Below are 12,038 nucleotides of genomic sequence, written 5' to 3' on the forward strand. Positions count from 1 at the left end.
GGATAGCCCCCACCTTTGTGAGCCGAGTAAACCAATGCTTCTTGCATTTGAAGACAAAAGGTAAACCAAATCGGATTGACTGCAGTTTTGACCAATGAATCAGAGGTAAGCCATACCAGATGCGGTGCATTTATGCAGTGACAAAGGATGCTCATTGGACTAGACAGCAACCACACATTTTAAGTTACTTCCTGAAGTATTGTGATTGGCTCAAATGGCAAATAAAGCTAGTGGGACAGATTCAAATTAGTAAACACTTAGGGAAAGTTTGGAAGATGGAGATTTGGGCATCATATAATACCATCTTAGACTCATTCTCGAAGGCCATACTTGGGTCCTTGGGAGAGACATAAACAGGCACACTGCTTGTTACGGTGTGCCCAGTGCTTAATTTGAGCCGGTGGTTTCCAGTGCTCAGCACCGGCACTTAACCATCAACACAAGCGCTTTGTGCCGCACACAAAAAGCATGAATGCATTGAGTACAGCTGTGGCCGGATACAGTTGTTCCTCTTTGCAGACATGTTGCACTTGGCTGTAATATGGCGAACAGAGACGTCATTGGGTTTTTTTGTTCTTTCACAAGTGGACTTTCTCCTGCTGAGGAGTGACTCTCTTCGCTTGTTCCTGGTGACACAATGTGAAGTTTATGGTTCTGGAGTAATGATAGTTTTGCTGTTTTGTGATCCCTGTCTCATAGCTGTGTTACAGATCTATAGTATTTTTTTTTTATGGAGTTTCACACTTTGTATTATAGCGAAGTTACATTTACATTTCTTCATGCCCACTGATGAGCCGCAGAAGGGCATTCGTAGATGGGAAATATGCTACATCCTACGCTGTGATTGGTTGGAAGTATGTTGAATAGTAGTTGAACTGTGAGAGACGTATTTATGTGTGGAGCTTCATCTATGGCTCCCGGTTTTATGGTATTTATTTTTTGGACATTTCCATCTGTATTTTTCCATAATTATTTTTTGTCAACTTTATCTGTATTTATCCATATTTATTATGGGTTTTGTGAAAAAAATAAAACTGAAACTGGTATATTTCCACATTTATTTATTCATTCACTAAATATGCAGTCATGTTTGAATGCCTGACAGGTTTCAGTAATTAGAACACCCGCAGAAGATAAATCAATGCACTTATATGAAAATATATACATTTCAGTATCAGCCTTCTGCATATCTACTCCTGTTTAAGCCTCTTTACTAAAATTCCATTTTTTAACCCCCTTACCTATCAATCCCCACATTTATTGGCCTGGCAGTCATGGCAAAGTGTATTTAGAATCACTCAAAAAACACCCAATTTCCGTTTTCATCCACATAAAAAGAATACAGACAAGAAAATAAATGCGTTTCTGCCTGTATTTATCTGTAAAAATCAGTCAAAACGGAAAACCGGGAGCCTTATTCATAACTGAAGTGCTGATCCTGAGGCCGCCTGCTTGGCACTGACAGGGTGTGCCCAAAGCCAGCGGGATGTTGTACCTGTTGAAAGGCAGAAGATTTCTTTAAAAAGAATGTCTTTTTTCCTAGTAGCGTAGGGTGAGTTGACTCACCTCATAGTTAAGGAGGACGAGGAGCTAATAACAGCTCTAAAAATCAGCAAGTACAAGGTGGGAAAGAAGGCTCTTTGCTGGCCCCATAGTTACCCATCATGCACATGGGCGATGCCATAGGTGAGTGGGGGATGGTAAACTGATTCCGGCCAAAATCAGGGTCCACGTCACTGGGCAGCCAAATGTGCCTGGGCAATGTGGTCAGATTTGGAAACCTTTAATCAGTCTACATAACTTGTTGACTGAAATGGATATGTAAAGGAAAGACAATGATTTAAACTGGTTAAAGCGCTTTAAGAGTATTGGGCCTGGGGTGAGATCTAAAACCTCTGGTCTTAACAAATGGTAGGAAACGGTGGAATAGCGAGGGGGCGGGGCCTGATGGAAAAAAAAAGGTCCTCCCAGGCACCCCACCCAGAGCAGGCAACCCAGAACCCCCTCCCATTGCCAGGTTTGGCACCAAAACCAACTATAACTGGAGTGCCTTGGGCCCCTTGGACCCTGGGTCTCGGTGCCACTGCACCAGCTGCACTGCTGATAGGCACGCCTCTGTAAAGAAGTCTGGTGGTCGTTCAGAGGGATCTATTCTTAGAACTGAGGCCATGAACTTGTACCCTTAACTCATCCTGCCTCTGCAAGAACTAAAGGGCCCGGTTTCACATGTCCTGGTGCAAAGTTGTGGTGACTCTAATATGTGGAGATTTGGGAGAGGTAGAAAGATGGGTGTAATAAGGTGAGGCAGGGAGAGGGCAGTGGGAGCAGGTGATTGTAATAGGAGGTGAGAAAGGGGAGACAGTGGAGGCAGGTGTCTGTAATGTGGGGAGAGAGGCCACATAGGCAGGCTCCTGTAAAACAGGGAGGAGGGGGGGGGGCAATGGAGGCAGGTCGCTATAATAGGGGGAGAGAAGAGAAAGGCAATTCACTCACTGTAAGATGTGGGAGGGAGGGTGAAAGGAGGTGCGTCACTGTAATGTGAGGTAAAAATGGAACGGCTGTGGAGACCGGTGACTATTATGGAGAGAGGAGACAAGAACCGAGGTGAGGGCCCGAGTGTAGTAATAAAGTGTTGCATGATGTAGGTGGGTGTAACTGTGACAGAAGTAAGTATTGAGAGACCGCCATTTCCAGGGGTGTAGCCCCGCCCATCTCTCTCCCACGTCACTCCTCGTCCCCTCCTTTCTCCCGTAGGTAACTATGAGACGCAGTAATGAGAGGGGCCCGCTGCTCGGAATGCGCTTAGAGCACGTGAAACCCGATAAACACGGAGGCGGTGACCCCGGCGACCCCTCTCACTCTCTGGGCAGTCAGGCATGGAGAGAGTCTGGGACACAGCTCCCTGAGAGGGCACGGGGTGGTACCAGGACAGGGCGTAGAGGGAGGAGCTACCCAGCCCCTCAGAGCGGTGCCAGTACAGGACATGGGGTCTGACAGACACTTTTTTTTTTTTTTAGACACTTCTGAACTTGTATAATATAACCTGGTGCGTGCGCACGTAAAGCGCTCCGATGCCTTTTGGATAGTTCGCGCTATATAAAAAAACTTCCGAACAACAAAATGAAGAGGCTCTTATCAGCAGCAGGGATCTGGACTGCGCGTGCCTGGTCCGCAAGATCAGACCGGGTGGGCTCGAGGGGGCCGCCATCAGACTAGGCCTGGGCTAAATTTCCGTTCCGCTCGCGGAAATTGCGATAATTTGACATTTTCGCGTTCCGCGGAGAGTGCGGAAATGTCAAAATTTCCGCATTCCGCAGCTTAGCGATAATTTGTTTCCTGCTCGCGCTGTAAAATAATAACATTCTCACACGCGCGCGATCGCCTTACCTCAATCCCCGCGTTCGCCGACAAGTTTTCCCGATCCGGTCGCGTTCTCCACGAGATGTTGGATTGTTGGTAGCCATTTGCGCTGTCTCGCGACAGTTTGCGCCCGCAGTAACGTCATGCGTCGCGCGATCACGTCTTACTTCTTTTGATCATTCACCACGAGAAGAGTGAAAACAAGATGGCCGCGCCCGCGAGCAACCGCATGGGTAAGTTGGCAAGCCGCGACCACGCAGAAAATACCGCGAACGGGCGGGAAAAAAACTTCCACATTTTCGCGATATTTCCGCGTGTTTGCGGAGATTTGTAACATTTTCGCAAATTCCGCCCACCCCTACATCAGACTTTAATTAGGGCGACTCCAAGGGCATCGCGTGGCTTATCTGCAAAGATATGAACTAACTGGCTATCCGGGCCCAGCTCATGTGTAAAACTGTCCAACACAAATAGAGGAAATAAACGGAAACATGTTAGGAAAAAACATTTCCTGTGCAGTTTTAGCCTCGGAGATTGCCTAGTCAGTTGGGCGCTGGCTGCTGAGATCTGTCTCCAGCCTGCATGTCTCAGGCGTGATTGCCAGCAGGGTCAGCTCATTCATTCATTTATTCATCCTCGTTGTATTACAGTAGGCTATTAACTTGCCTACGAAACAGCTAATTCTTCTGCCTTTCTAGGCAAACTCCTGCACGGTCTGCGGCCAAGTACCGGACCCTTGTACCTCCCCAGCTGGCCACACACCCGGCCCAAGGCCAGCTCGCCTTATCAAACTGGACCTTCGTCCCACGAGGTCGAAATGCTTCATGGGTAAATCTCTGCACCCCCCCTCCTTATGCCCGCATGTAACGTTTCATAAAGTAAAAAAACCAAAAACAGAATTGAAATACACATTTGCCCTATAGCTGGTGGCCACTTGGTGTATACAAGTCCCCACGTGAGGAGGTATGGCTTAATGGCCGGAACTGTCGCTTTGAAACTGGGGAACTGGATTGGAGTCACAGCATTGGGTTAACATCCTGTGTTTCTCGACAAATCATTTAGTCCCAGATTCTCAAAAGTTTAGCATCAGGTCAGCGTTACTTATTTAACGCAAACCAGACGCTCAACCTTGTTTTGAGATTACCAAACCAACGCAAATTGGTATTTGCGTTGGTTTTTATGGAAAAGTAATGCAAAGCTGAGAGAAATGCTCCTTTGCATTATTTTGCAAAACGGGGGCGCTACATAGGTGGTACATGGGCATTCCCATATAACCACCCATGCTTTTTGACGCTAAACCCTATGTACTAACATTGCCAGACAAGGTTGAGTGCTAATACCTAACGCTGCTGGGAAGCAGGTGTAAAACGGAAACATGTTGTAATTTCTCCTTGGTTTTCTGACTTTCCATGTGCGCTGCACTCTAGAAAAAGCTTTGAAGTGTGTCAACGCAAAGTATTTGGGGAGGGATTCCTTCTTGTACAAAACCTATGCTAAATGTAGGCATACAACTAAGTGCTTTGGTGCTAAGGTTTGTGCGTGGCGCTCTGCAGCTGGGAAAGGGGAGGAGAGGGCAGTATCTCTGTGAATATGGCGCTATCCCGCTCTCTCCCTGTCACGCAACGCAGCACAGCCTCTTTGGGTGCTGCGCTGCCTGATAGCTACTGGGCCCTAATCTTAGAGGCCTTAAAAAATGGAATGTAACCTTGTGTAATTTAACATGTCATTCGTGTAAAGCGCTCTATTGTGCTTGGGCCAAGGGCGCGCTATAAAAAACAGAAAAAATAAGAGGCTTGAACAGACCGGGGTACAGGTTCCAACAGACCGGGGTACAGGTTCCATCCATGGTACGTACTTTCCCCCTCGCATTGCCGTCAGTGTTTCCTCCACAGATTCCTCCCACGTTCAATTCCCCTTTGGAAAAGGCTGTCGGGTTGTTTAAGCTACTTACAGAATCGAATTCATATGCAACAACCAAAAAGAACACTATGAGTTATTGCAACACATCATTTTCAGCCCTGTCTGCTATTGGAAAACTGTTTTGAAACCTTTCTGTAGGACAATGTCACCCTCCAGTGGCCAGATCAACTTTGAACACTTTATCAGCCATGTACAAGGACAGGAGTGAGAAAGACTGGCTGAGATGCTCCGAGACGGCGACACCTTGGAATACACTCCTCCCGCTCACACACATTTCCGTGACTTCCTCACTCCCAGGGCTAGACTGGGAACCACAACCGGCCCTGGGAAAGTGCTTGGCCGGCCCCCCCACCTGGGGGGTGCTGCCGAGCTCTTTGCCAGGGCCGGTTTTCGTCCGATTTTGTTACAGAGCCGATTTTGCAGCTATGCCACAAAAACGGCTCCTAGGGGCCCAAAACCGGCCCCCACCTGTGCGGCGCACCGGGGAATTGCCCGGTGCCCGCTACGGCCAGTCCGGCCCTGCTCACTCCTCCCGCTCACACACATTTCCGAGACTTCCTCACTCCTCCCGCTTACACACATTTCCGAGACTTCCTCTCTGTTCAATCTACACACCAGGATAACATTTACAAGTACAGACCAAAGCAGGGCATGTTGTTGTCCTTGCACCATTATATCTGGTGGCACTTTAGTGTACTTTTGGGTGAGGAAGTGAAAAACTTGTATGCTTAACATTTTCAACAGCACATACCGTCCCAAACAGACCCTCGAATGGAAAACCTTGGGGACCATGGATGTCAATTTACCAAAATGCCAGGGGTTGCGGAAGTGACAACACATGCCCTTTGACCTCTGATCACATCACAGGAAATTACATCATATAACCTCACTGCTGGCGGCCTGAAAGGTAGTGATGTCATATTTCATGCCAACACAGGAAGTGACATCACCAAAATAAAAAAGTACAATCAGTGTAAAATAAAACAATATGTTCTGGAATAATAAAATAAAATATAAGTTGTTGGAGGAGGTGCAAGTCTATGCTACTCATTACATATATACCAGCAGGGCTGCTACCATGTCAGGGATGTAGCCAGCACACACTCAGGGTCAGCCATCATTTGCCGAAGACCCATGCTCTGCTGTCCAATTAGAGCCCCCGCTGTCCAATTAATGCCCCACATTAATGTAATGCTCATCTTTATACTTTTTAACACCTGGTGATAAAGTGTTACTCAACGTCACATGTAAGCTGTTGTAACATCACACACAGATACAGTAGAAACATGAAAATGTCACATAATCACAGTGAAAACTTGGCACCTATTGTGGCGCTGAAGGAGCATCATAAACACACACTGGTGTAAAGCCACCCTGCCAAGTGCCAGACATCTTGGGTTGGTGTAATATGCCCACATCATCACAAGGATTGAAGAGTATCGTGCAGTTCCAGCTGGGTAAACAAAGCTGAGTGTATTGCATGTATTTCTTTCTCCCCGCCTCACGGTGGTGCCACACTTCATTACAGAGCAATGATACATCATGGCTGCTCGGACTCAAGCATGTCCTACTTATGACAGGATTCAGTGCATTTAGTCTGATACTTAACTCTAATTGGACAGCGACCGCGCAGTCTTAGCCAGCGGCGGCTCCTCCGCTAAGGCAGAGGAGCGTCGCCCCTCTGCTCTCTGAGCAGTGAAAAAAAGGAAAAATAAAATGATAATCGTACAACGTTATTATCATTTTATTTTTGGTATGTGCTATTGAGCCAGGGTACGGCAGGGCGGGGCTGGGGTTACCGGGAGGAGGAGTGGCTGCTGCATAATAGCTGCGCATGACAGTTTGGTCGGCCGTCTAGGGCCGGCTAAACAGACATGCACACTTTGCTTTTCTCCACCTGGCTCTGTTGCACAGCCATGTGGAGAACTGTCCTGAGTGGCCAAACAGGCTGCTCAGACCAATCACAACGCTTCTGTCATGCTGGGGACAGCAGCATCGTGATTGGCTTAGGGTAGTCTGGGAGCTTGTGTGCTTCTGTGCTGCCGGGAGTCAAGAAGAGAAGAGGACGGAGGAGAGGCGGCGGCCATTCACAGATAAGTGGCCTTTTTCCATTTTTTCAACCCCCCTACCCCACCACCCCATTCCGTAGCAGCTGCCACTGGTCTTAACTCCTCCTTCTGGCAGTCAATTAGTGATAGTTGTTTCAAAATGGCCCATCCCCACGAGTGTGGGGCTTTTCAGCAACCACCAAGGGACGGGACAGTCAGAGGAACTAACTATGGAAGAGTTAAGTATCTGTCTTATTACCAAAGAGATTGTCCTCTTTCTGAGAAGCATGGCCAGCGGAGTGAGGTGGCAAATGGCACTGCCAGACCACCATACATTAAGTCCCGGCTAAGTAACAAAAGGTGTTGTGTGGGCAGACGGGACCTCTAATTGACAAGCAACTGATAGCCACAACCCACCTCAAACTTCACCATCTTCTACACAACACTCAATCATGATTCAGAAAGAACCACAGCACTGAAACAGCACACATCGCGGCCACCAATAACATTAAAATCATCCTGGACCAAGGAGAAACAGCGGCCCTCATTCTGCTCGACCTCTCTGCGACCTTCAACACTGTCTCCTACAACACCATCATCAGAAGACTCCACGAGACTGGCATACAAGGATCCGCTCTCAAATGGATTTGTTCCTTCCTCACAGGAAGAAACCAAATGGTCAGGCTGCCACCCTTCACATCAGAGACCAAGAAACTCCTATGCGGAGTGCCACATGGATCATCCCTCCGCCCGCCCTTTTCAACAAATGCATGATGCCGCTCACCAACATCATCCAATCACAAGACATCACTGTCATCTCCTTTCCTTTGACACCCAACTCATCCTCTCACTGACGGACAAGACAAAAAACTCCAGAACCAACTTCGGCAACTAGATGATAACAGTAGTAGACTTGATGCAAACGTGCTGCCTGAAGCGCAACTCCGATAAGTCGGAACTACTCGTCTTCAGCAACAAGACCTCCCCATGGGACTTCACCTATGGTCTGTCAGAGCTATAACCAACACCCACAGACCACGCAAAAAATCTAGGGATCATCCTAGACGACGAGCTCAACATGACACCTCAAGTCAATCAGTGTGCACCTCCTGCTTCCACAATGTACACATACTATGAAAGCTCTTCAAATGGTTGCCTCTGAACACCAGGCGACTGTCACGCAAGCGCGCATCACTGGCAGGCTGGACTACAGCAACACACTCTACGCCAGAATCTCCAAACCACTCCTACACAGACTCAAGACCAGCCAGAACACAACAGCAAGACTCATACTCAACCTACCACGCCACACCCACATCACACCGCACCTCAGGAAGCTTCACTGGTTCCCCATTCTCAAGCACAGCCAATTTAAACTTCTCACGTACACATACAAAGCCTTACACAACACAGGACCAGAATACCTGAACAGCTGCATACACTTTCACCATCCCACCAGACACCTACGCTCCGCCTCACTCGAACACATGCCCCACATCCGCAAAGCAAACCTGGAGGGCACTCATTTACCTACATCACACCCAAGACATGGAACAACCTCCCTCAACACATCAGAGCCTCCTCCTCACTGCTTGAGTTCCGGATGAAGCTGAAGACCTCGCTCTTCGTATAAGCATCTTCAGGACCACAAAACTACACAAATGCCCAGGAGCCAGGACACCCTCTTTTTTGATTAGTGCGCTACGCAAATCAACATAACATAACTGTCCCTATTGGCCTACTAGTGGTGTGTTGCCCTCCAACACATGTAATTTGCTGTTCGGGGCACTCACGGACTTCATAAGGCAGTCTAGCCCGGCCGTATTTGGAAATCCACGGACAGAACTACAAGGGACTATGATTCACAGTACTGACAGAGTGTTCTGCAATGCCTGACCCGTCCACCTGACAAGTAGGCTTCTGTGACCTAGAGGTGGCTGTTGGTCCATCCACCCACACTGATCCAGCAACATGAACCAGCAAAGACAGCAAGGCGTGCCACCAAACCTTCGACAGTGATTGCCACACTCTCTGAGTGCACCAGTGCAGCAACACCGCCAGCCTGTTGTCTACTACCTCTCCACCATCCCAGAGAAATAGCTCCTTTTACACCACTTATAAATTATTAATCATATCAATGCCTGCAGCCTGGTCTGCTAACTGGTTATATCAACATCGACAGTGCCCTAAGAATTAGACAATGTTAACAGCCCTCTAAATCACTTTAAAGTTTAACGCACTTTCCTTTTGAAAACCTTATACTCAACGGGCAGACAGACATAGGAAAATTCCATTCACAAAAAGTGGCTGCAAACTGCGCACCAACTTTTTGTGAATGGAATGGAATTTGAGAACCTACCTATGTTCTGATAGGTTGAATTGCAAAATTTCTATTGGGGGTAAGTCACAAAACGACCTACCTCGTTACTATTCATGAAGTAAATTACAAATAGTAATGCACTGCAGTTTGTGGCTATCACAGGGATAATGGCCTGCTGGGGTCAGCAAACCACCATGCATGTAATCGCTTTTTAAATATATATATATTTTTAATGCAGTCTGTTTTACGTAAAGGAAATGGGGCTATCTTTAACAAAAATAAATTATTTTTTGAAAAGTTTGAGAGTAGGGGGTGCCCCCCTGCCCACTGTCATTGCCAAGGCCAGATTAGCCGTAGCGGGCACTGGGCGTTTCCTCGGTCGGCCACCAGGGTGGGGGCCATTTTTTGGCCCCCTGGGGGCCGTTTTGTTACAGGGGGCCAGCAAGTAATAAACAAACAGCAGGCAGCTTTATAAACACATTCACGCTGTTTCATTATTTGCACTTTCCTCTGAAAGTGCCGGCAAAGGCTGGTGTGCGCTCCACGTGCTCAGGGCTGATGGGGCTTTGCTGCTGCGGGGAGGTGACCATGGGCAGGACGTGGGGTTAAGGGCGAGAATCAAGGCGGGGGGTTTAGGACCGAAGCGAAGTGGGGCAAACGAATGGCTGAAGAACTGGTGAGCCGCGCCTAATGTGCATGACTCCTCGCACTGAGGAATACACATTAAACTCACTCCACACTCCACTTCTTCCCTCAGAATCTGATTATCTGTTGTTCCAGGCTGCTCTGGGGGCAGTGGCTGAAACCACAGGCTGAGAGTTTTCTGGGAATGCGGTGCTTAATGAAAATGGGTTTTTTAGGCCCTGGAGTCCTTATCGAAGCCTTTACCTGTGTGGGTCACTTCTGCCTCTCTGCTGGCAGCAGGGCACTGTCAGCAGACACCGGGGGCCCGCCCCCTAGCACAGGCTGTACTTCAACATGCATGGACTCTCAAAACCGAGTGCAGGAACCGAAGGGAGAGTCTCAAGAGAGTCTGAGCGGGATCATGACTCTTGCTGACTTGGGCACTAAGCTCGGTGCTGGTATCCCTGCGCAAAGACATCATGGGGTGAAGTGAAGGAACAGAAGGCGGTCCTACAGCCAACTCAAACCTAACCAATCCTGGAGCTCCTCTCAGCATGAGAGAACACCCAGGATTGGTTTGAGCAGGCTAAGCCAGTTCTCCGCTGGAGGCTAGGTGCCTGTGCTTGAAATCCCCCGGCAGTTTAGCACTGCTGGGATTGTGCAAGCTGAAGTGCGCATGTCAGACTGGCCGTCGTAGGACGGCCGGCCAATCTGACAGGCGCACTCTGCACTGGAAGCTGCCATCTTCACAGTCCTGCTGCTTCCATCAGTCCCACCCCCACAATCCGACACTCGCGCTAAAACAGCGCTGGCCGGTAATTAATTGTAATGACCCTTTCAGGTACATGCTGCGCTTGCAGCAGGCGGGGCGACGCTCCCCTGTCATTGGGCAGAAACCGCCATTGGGGTCTCTTCCCTTTTGCAAATGTGTCACCACCCCACCCCGGCATTGGGAACTTTTCAATGTTTTGGGACCAGATTTGGGTCACAAAACATGGCCACATTGCTCCGCAAATTGCAATTCCGAAGGAGGGCGTGAACACGCCTCTTCCAAAAAACGATCTATTATGTATTTCTAAACCCATTGTGTGAATCGGTAACCACTTATCAAATCGCAAAATGGGTTTACTAGAAAACAAAAGGCTATTTTGCAGTTGCAGACCATATGAATTTGTAAATCTCAAGCTTTGCAGCCCGAAACTGCTTTGTACATCTGACCTCTTGCTCTGTTTAGTCGTACTCCCACAGAAACTCCAACAAACATGTTACTATTTCTAAGTGGTGCCATCACACACATGATTAAATTTTCTTGTAAGTAGATGATAAAGCAACACTGTCCACACTCCACTTATAATCACCACCGCGACTGCTTGGCCGTATAGATTAGTAACAATATGTTATGTATGCTGAATGTAACACGCTTTCAGCATATTCAGGGTTTCTAAACCTACAAGGCATGTAAAACAAAGGAAAGTACAAGGCATGTAAACAAAAAAACTACAAGGCAACTAAAAAAATAAAACTTACAAGGCCTAGAAAGCAGCACGCTGTTTCAAATTGCATAAAACCATTACCAATGTATCACTGCTTAGTTTTGGGACTCTCAGTGTCACACGCAAGGCAATTACATGACACACCTAAACACATTGAAACATGAACATATTACATATTAGCAATCTCAAAACCGAGCCGTTATATTAAATGGAAAAATGAAAGCACCTACAATGACTGTTTGCAAGGCTATTGACAGCACTGTACACAGGTCC

Source organism: Triturus cristatus, chromosome 12, assembly GCF_964204655.1.
Source record: "Triturus cristatus chromosome 12, aTriCri1.1, whole genome shotgun sequence".
NCBI classification, from domain to species: domain Eukaryota; kingdom Metazoa; phylum Chordata; class Amphibia; order Caudata; family Salamandridae; genus Triturus; species Triturus cristatus.